Below are 7,722 nucleotides of genomic sequence, written 5' to 3'. Positions count from 1 at the left end.
GGTGGATGACGGAGAGGCCTAGGAAGGGGATGACGTGGAGCCGGGAAAGACGCGGCAGTGGAAGCCTGCACGGAGAGGAGTACGAGGGTTCACTGGTTCGGCTGCGGTGTGAGGCTGCCGTCGCCGCAGGGCCTAGCCAGCGGTGTGAATAGTAGGGGGCGGTGAGGCCTCCGCGGCAGCACAACCGGCCATGGGAGGCAGGAGCATGTGGCACGATCGGTGCTACTTTGGGCGGCTGGAGCAAGAAGACCAGAGGTTGAAGAAGCACTATGACCGTTGGATGGACATCGTACGGTCACTGGAGCTAGAATCGTTCATATTGACTAAGTTGACAAAGCCCTCCGTCCCCGTCAACTTAGTTGGCCCACAAGTCATCCTCCCACTATGGTGGGTCCTAGCTAGCAGGGTGGGTATTCATTTTTTTTGTGCGTAATAAGGAGGCGCTTCCTTGCATGCGAAGATATAGCTGGTGGGTCCAACATGTCAGCAGGGGGAAAGTTTTTTCATGAAATACAGAGGCCCTTCCGGTGGGTCAGAGCTGTCAGGTGGAGGAATCATTATTTTGCGCGTACAGTCCATGACCGATGGATGTCGTTCATTGACCATGTTGACCAGGCTGCACCGAGAGCACCATGTCGGTGGACGACGGCGAGGCCTAGGAATGGAATGACATGGAGCCGGGGAAGAATCGGCAATGGTTTCCCACATGGTGGGAAGTACGAGGGTTTACTAGTTCGGCTGCCGTCGCTGGAAAATAACAGGAGGTGTGGGTGAGTAGAGGAATGGCCTGGCCAGCAATGAAGTAGGGTGGGGCGGTGCGGCCTGTGCGGCAGCACAGCCAGCCACGGGAGGCGGGAGCAGGCAGTCCCACCGACGCTGGTTTGGGCGGCTAGAGCAAGAAGATCAAATATTGAAGAAGCAGCACGGCCGTTGGATTAACATCCAACGGTCACTGCTGCTAGAATCGTTTGTGGACTAAGTTGACAAAGCCAAAGTACACGTCAACCTAGTAGACCGACAAGTCAGCCTCCAAATCTGTCCCAAACAGCATATGGCCCAAAATTTCTAGCCAGATCAAATTAATTTTAAATCTAAATGTACCTTAATTTAAATTCAATGAAATTTTACCCGCACAAAAACAATCAAATTTAAAATATCAAAATCTGAAAGAAAACAATATTTTGGAACTAATTGCCTGGTTGCTGTATTTTTTTACAGCCCATTTATTATTACTTATAGCCCATTTCTTATTACTTATAGCCCATTTCTTATTACTTATAGCCCATTTTCTGGGCAAAATGCATCCCTCCTCGTCTTGAAAGATTTCGGCCCAGCAGGGCGTAGAAAAGCAAGTAGGCCTATGTTGGTTATTCTGCAAAAAACAAAATAGCTAGCTAGCCATTTTTCAGAAAAGAAAAAAAACAAACTTGGCTGGTCATGAGCTAAACACATGAAATAAAAGCCTGGGCTAGACGGGCCACGGGTCCCGCACAACCCAGTTGATACCCTTCTCCGTCCCAAAAAAACAAAATTACTGCGCGCGCTGCTGGGTCCCTACTGTCATCCTTGCCATGTACAGTCATCTCCCTATTCCTCTTGGTTGTTGACCATGTTGACAACACTGGAGGGCAGTGCCGCAGCGAGCAAACCATGGCAGAGGACGATGGTGAGGCCTTGGACGGGAACGAACAGGAGCCGGGGAAGATCACAGCCACCCGTGGGAGGCGGGAGTAGGCGGTCCCACCGGCGCTGGTTTGGCTTTGGCGGCTCGAGGAAGAAGAGACTGAAAAAACGCGACAGACATTGAATGTCAATCCAACGGTCAAGGTTGGCACAATCGTTTTTTGACTAAGCGGACACCAAGTAGCATACTTTTTTATATATAGGAAGAAAACTGCAAGGAAAATGCGTTCGTCTGCCATCCTCCTCACAGGGAACGTTCGCCACATAAGTGACTAGCACCCTTGGTTTTCAACTGAGAGGTCTTGGGTTCGAGTCCGAGGAACTCTCAATTTTGTCCTTCTTCCTTCCTCGCAAAAAAGGGAAAGAAAATCAAAGACTTGGGAAGGCGTACAGAACAAGCTAGTGTACCAGTAAAGAGACGTTGCCGAGTTTTAGAAAAAAGAAAGACGTGCTCCTGTAGCTGGTTCGAAACCAAACCTAGACTATGACTATATATGGTGCTATGCTACTCTGCAAGTAATGAAACTGACATATCCAACGTTCGCTTCTCCTCTTCTCTACTTACTTTGCCTAGCATCAGAAGCTCTGGCCGCAGCAACCATGTCCGCTGGCTGCTCGTCCGCCTACTCTTCAGCAGGCAACAACCAGATATGCGCCAAGTCGCTACCCGTACCATCGCCTGTGGGTCTCATCACATCCCTGCCGGCACGCGCATCGCAGCCGATTGCTCATCGCAACTCGCTGTCCTTCGTGTGGTGCCACTGCTGCAAATCACGCAGAGTCATCCGTCGCGTCTCAACCACAATCCGCAACCCTGGCCGAGTCTTCTACAAATGCCCGAATCATGGGGTAACAATATGTTTAAGTGTTGTTCTGCTGCTTTCAGTTGCTGATTTTTTTAATAGTTTGGTTGATGATCTTCCAATTTTATTCGTGCAGAAAAGGGAAGATTCGTCTGATTTGTATTTTTGGGAAGTTGCTGATGTGGGGGAATGCAACTATGCTGATTATTTGGTTAGCCGAGGAATCCCAATACCAGCAGGTTGGGGTGTTGGACAAGTAACTGAAGGAACGGCAGAAGAGGAAGATGCAGAGCAGAAGGTTAAAGATGTAGTTCCTCTGATCATGGCCAAGCAACAGCTGCTAAACGGCCTTGACAGCAATGAGGAGATGAAAGAGCTTGTGAAGATAATGGGCAAAATCGATGTGCTCTGTAGGATGATTGTCTCTTTATTTGCAGTGTATCACTCGTGATGTATTCAGTGGCTACGACATGAGCACTTTGCTGAAACTAGTAATGAATGAAACCTGTGTAGCAGGCTGGGCATAGTGTTGTGAACATCTAATGATTTCTATTAATAGAAATCAGGGGGTATCCCCTTTTGCTCATATAAATAAATAAATAGCAGAGGCCCTGTTGGGTCAGCTTTGTTCTCATTCGAAGACGTCGAGAAAATTGCAGTCCAACAGCAAACTATGTCATAAAATTCAAGTTTCACAGCCAAATATGAGTACAAGTAAAAAACAATGCCATCATGTTTTAGTTGTCATACAATCACGAAACACAAATCAGCATACATAACAAGTGATGTTCTCACAGCAAAATACTAAACAACATGTTCATCAGGTTTCAGTTTCCATAGCAAACACAATTTCACATAGTAGATAAAAAACGTCTGCTGACAGCAAATACGACAAAAGCAATGTAATCATCATCTGCAGCAGCAGCGTCAACATCTTCGCCATGTGTATCAGTCTGAATCGTAATTCCCCATGGTGTCGTCATCTTCTTCATCCTCAACGTCCTGGAACATTGGCTTCTTCTTGATCAACTCTTGTATGTCCACAGCACGACAGGCAATCTTTTCACCGGCGTCATCTACATGATGGTTCTCAAAGATATTAGGAACATCTGGGTTATCTTGTACATCAGGAGCAGTGTAAGCATCATCTTGTTGTGCAACTTCATTAAACGAATTCCTCTGCTCAAACCTTTGCAATACTCTCCAGTCATCGCTATGTGCAAATGTGTCTTTCAAGAAAAATATCTATGTTGCTTGATTTGCCAAAATAAAAGGCTCGTTGGTCTGGTACGCCGCCTTGACATTGATGGATTTGAAATAATCATCAGCTCTGGGTTTTGCGATCCTGGAAAACAGGGTATACCAACGACAGCACAACAGAACCACACACCGATGATCCTCGAAACTGGAGATATACTGCAACTGAACAATGTCTGTTATGTTAGCGTACATTTCAGTTGTCTCTTTGTCATATGTATCCGTGCTCATGATGGCACTGTTTTGTGTCTTCCTTCCTTCGTCTCGTGCAAGGGTGTTGTAGCGCACATCTCCAACAACGCAAGATTCATAATGTCTTACCCGAGTATCAGGACCCATTTCTAGTGAGTAAAGGGCATCATCAACTGCCTGCCCATCCTCCCGCATCTTCTTAACCTATGGTTAGAAAATAGACAAGCTGATCATCTTATGTACTCAATATATTAAAAAAACTAACAATGCACTTCAAAAGCTTACATGGTTCTTGAACCATTTCGCAAATCATGCCATAACCAGTTTGTCAATGTTTCTTGGATTTTTGGCAGTAACTCCTCTTTGTAGATGCTGCACAACATAGTGATCGCGTCAAACATCTAAATATATAAGAATGTGCTGCAAGTTTAGTAGATTACGATGTATAAGCTGTAGTACTGCACTTACTTGATATAAGGTAGTATCTCAAGACAGTTATTCAACACATACCAAACCATTTTGTCCAAATCTTTAGGTTTGTCCTCTTGTCGACTCTTCCCTGTAACTCGAATAGAATAATTGAAAACATTGAGCCCGGGATTCTCTTCACCCACCTCTTTGCTAAGCTGATCAGCTGTTTCAATGTATTTTGAGCAGAATGTCAACACTTCTGTAGCAATGTAGGCCTCTGCAATGGAACCCTCGGGTCTAGCTCTGTTCTTAACATAGCCCTTGAAAGTGCCTAGTCGCCTTTCAATAGGGTACATCCGGCCATACTTTACTGGACCTCTAAGTAGTGCCTCATCAGGTAGATGAACAGCCAAATGCACCATCACATCAAAGAAGGCTGGAGGATATATCTTCTCAAGGTTGCATAGGATAGTTGGTATCTTGTCTCTAAGACGCTCCAAAGCATCTATCCTGATATTTCTATTGCAGAGTTCCCTGAAGAATTGTCCCAACTCTGCAACTGCTCTGTATAAGTCAGGGCGGCCCGATCCTCTAAGGATAATAGGTAAAACCCTTTGAAGTAGGATGTGGCAGTCATGAGTTTTCAACCCTTGTACCTTGTTTCCATCTGCACTGACTCTCCTTTCAGGGTTGGAAGCAAATCCATGTGGGAATCTCACACGTGACATGACCTCGCAGAATTCTTTTCTTTTTACCTTGTCCAAGACGTACACAGCTGGTGCCATATCCTGTGGTTTACCTTCATCTTGCACCTGCAAATCCTTTCTGATACCCAGGTGTGTCAAATCAATCCTAGATTTTAAGGTATCTTTCATCTTGCCTTCAATGTTAAGAAGTTTGCCGATAATGTTGTCACATATATTTTTCTCGATGTGCATCACATCAAGATTATGCCGCAGATCCAAATCTTTCCAATACTCCAAGTCCCACAAAGTGGACCTGCAGGTAAACAATAATCTCTCTTCTACCGTGCCACGCTTCCTTTTCCCGCTACCATTACCAAGATGGTTTCCTGGTGTAATATGCCTGACCTTCTCTAATTCCACTTGCAACTCATCGATGGTGAGCCTCTTTGGAGCATCACGGTTTTCATGCTTTGCCTTGAACACATGTCTTCGGTATTTTCTAGGATGCGGCTTGTCCTTGGCAAGGAAATGGCGGTATCCAATGTAACAGATCTTGCTAAGTATTGCGTATGACAACGGATTCCTGTCACAGCGAACACATGCATTGTAACCATGTGTCATTCGCCCTGACATAGTGCCCAAAGCTGGATAATCATGGATGCACCAAATTACAACAGCACACAGAAAGAAATCAGCTGGTGGGCTGCTATATAGGTCTCGAGTGAGAACACCCTTCCGTAGCTATTGAAGTTGCTCCACAAGAGGCTCCATGAACAAATCAAAATCCTTTCCAGGACTTTTTGGACCTGGGATGAGCAAGGCCATCATGTAGTTTGATTCTTTGGTGCAGACATTTGGAGGCATTTTGTAAGGGATAACAAGCACTGGCCACATGCTATATGTGGCGCTCTGGTGGCCAAATGGGTTAAATCCATCTGAAGCTAAGCCAAGTCTAATGTTTCTTGGGTCAGCAGCAACCTCTTTGTGTTTATCATTGAAGCTTTTCCACTCACTACCATGAGATGGATGGCTCATTACATTCTGATCTCTGTACTCCTGGTTCCTAGAATGCCATAGTACATCCTCTCGTGTTTCAACATCATGAAACAACCTTTGCAATCTTGGTGTAATTGGAAAATGTCTCAGAACATTATGAGGAATCCTCTTCACAACATCGCCATCTTTCCATCTTGATGATTTGCATTTCGGGCATTCACTTAAGTTGGCATAATCCTTCCGGAACAAAACACAATTATTCTTACAAACATGGATCATATCATATCCAATTCCAACTGCATGAAGGAAATTCTTCATTTTACTGTAGGTGTGTGGCAGCTCAGATGCATTTGGGAAAGATTTGTGGAAAGCAGCCAACATCACATCGAATGATTTGTTGGTCATCCGCTCAGATGTCTTCACCCGAAGAAAGGTGACCATAGCTGAGAATACTGACAGCTTATTTCCTGGGGTGACAGCAATGTTGCATTGTTCCAACATGCGGGCCCACCGTTTTTCTTCTGTAGGTGAAAGTTCATGGAATGCACGAGCATTTCGTAGGATTGTTTCAATGTTGGTCAAACTCACTGGCTCCGCCACCACCACCTCCTCCTCCTCTCCCACCTAAGCATCAGGCAGATCAAGATGGTGATCTGCTGCTTCCACGTAGTCAATAACATTGACGTTCACAGCTTCACCATGATGAACCCACCTAGTATATGTGACCGACATCCCATACAAGTGTAGATGATTTTGCACAGTTGACTGGGGTCCTATAACTGAATTCATACAACTGCTACACGGGCAGAGCACATCTGATTTTGGACCACCGTACTCAGCTCTGATAAAGTTCATGAAGTTTTCAACCCCCTCGACATATGCAACGGAGAATCTTTGAGCATAAGTTATCCAAGTCATGTCCATCTGTAAGACATACAAATTAGTTCTTCTACTAGATATTACAGGAAAAACATATATGATTTTTTATGAAGTCCAGAAAAAAATACCTAGCTCGATGTCTAAAGCTATGGCAAGATATTTGGACGAGAAGACCTAAGTAACGAAATATATGTAAAGCTAATTCAGCAAACAGATTTGAGTGCTAAATTATGGCAGGCTGTTTCAGCAGTCAATGAGGCCGAGCACACAAACATCAAACTATCGAAGGCCATCGCAGCAACAAAGATCGAGTATAAAATGGTGTAGAGCTATTTCACCTAACAGATTGGCTACTAGACCATGGCTATCTACGTCACAAAAAATATATGGCAGGATATTTTAGCAACTAATCGGCCTTGGCATGCCATCTCAGCTAAGCAGATTGAGTGTAGAACAGGGCAAGGAAGCATCTTAAGCAGAGCATATTGACAGTAAACTACTTCGGCAAATAGTGAGATTAACAGCGTCTATCAGCTAACATTCAGCGCTACACCGACATGAACGGGGCCTCAATCTAGAATGTGCATACCATGGGAGAAGGTGACCGCCGTGCGTCTCCACACGAACGTCGCCAGCGGTGGCGGCGCTGACCGCCGTGCGCCTCCACAAGAACGTAGCCAAATGTGGCGGCACGGTTAGAGGACGGTAGTGTACGAGAGCATACTATGGGAGCGAGAGGATCATCGTGCATCCCCTCGGCGCCGACATATCGGCGCGGCGGGGAGGGCGGCATTGGAGGAGCGAATGGAGTGGAG

Source organism: Triticum dicoccoides, chromosome 5B (genome assembly GCF_002162155.2).
Source record: "Triticum dicoccoides isolate Atlit2015 ecotype Zavitan chromosome 5B, WEW_v2.0, whole genome shotgun sequence".
Classification (NCBI taxonomy): Eukaryota; Viridiplantae; Streptophyta; class Magnoliopsida; order Poales; family Poaceae; genus Triticum; species Triticum dicoccoides.
This window is presented reverse-complemented; position numbering follows the sequence as displayed.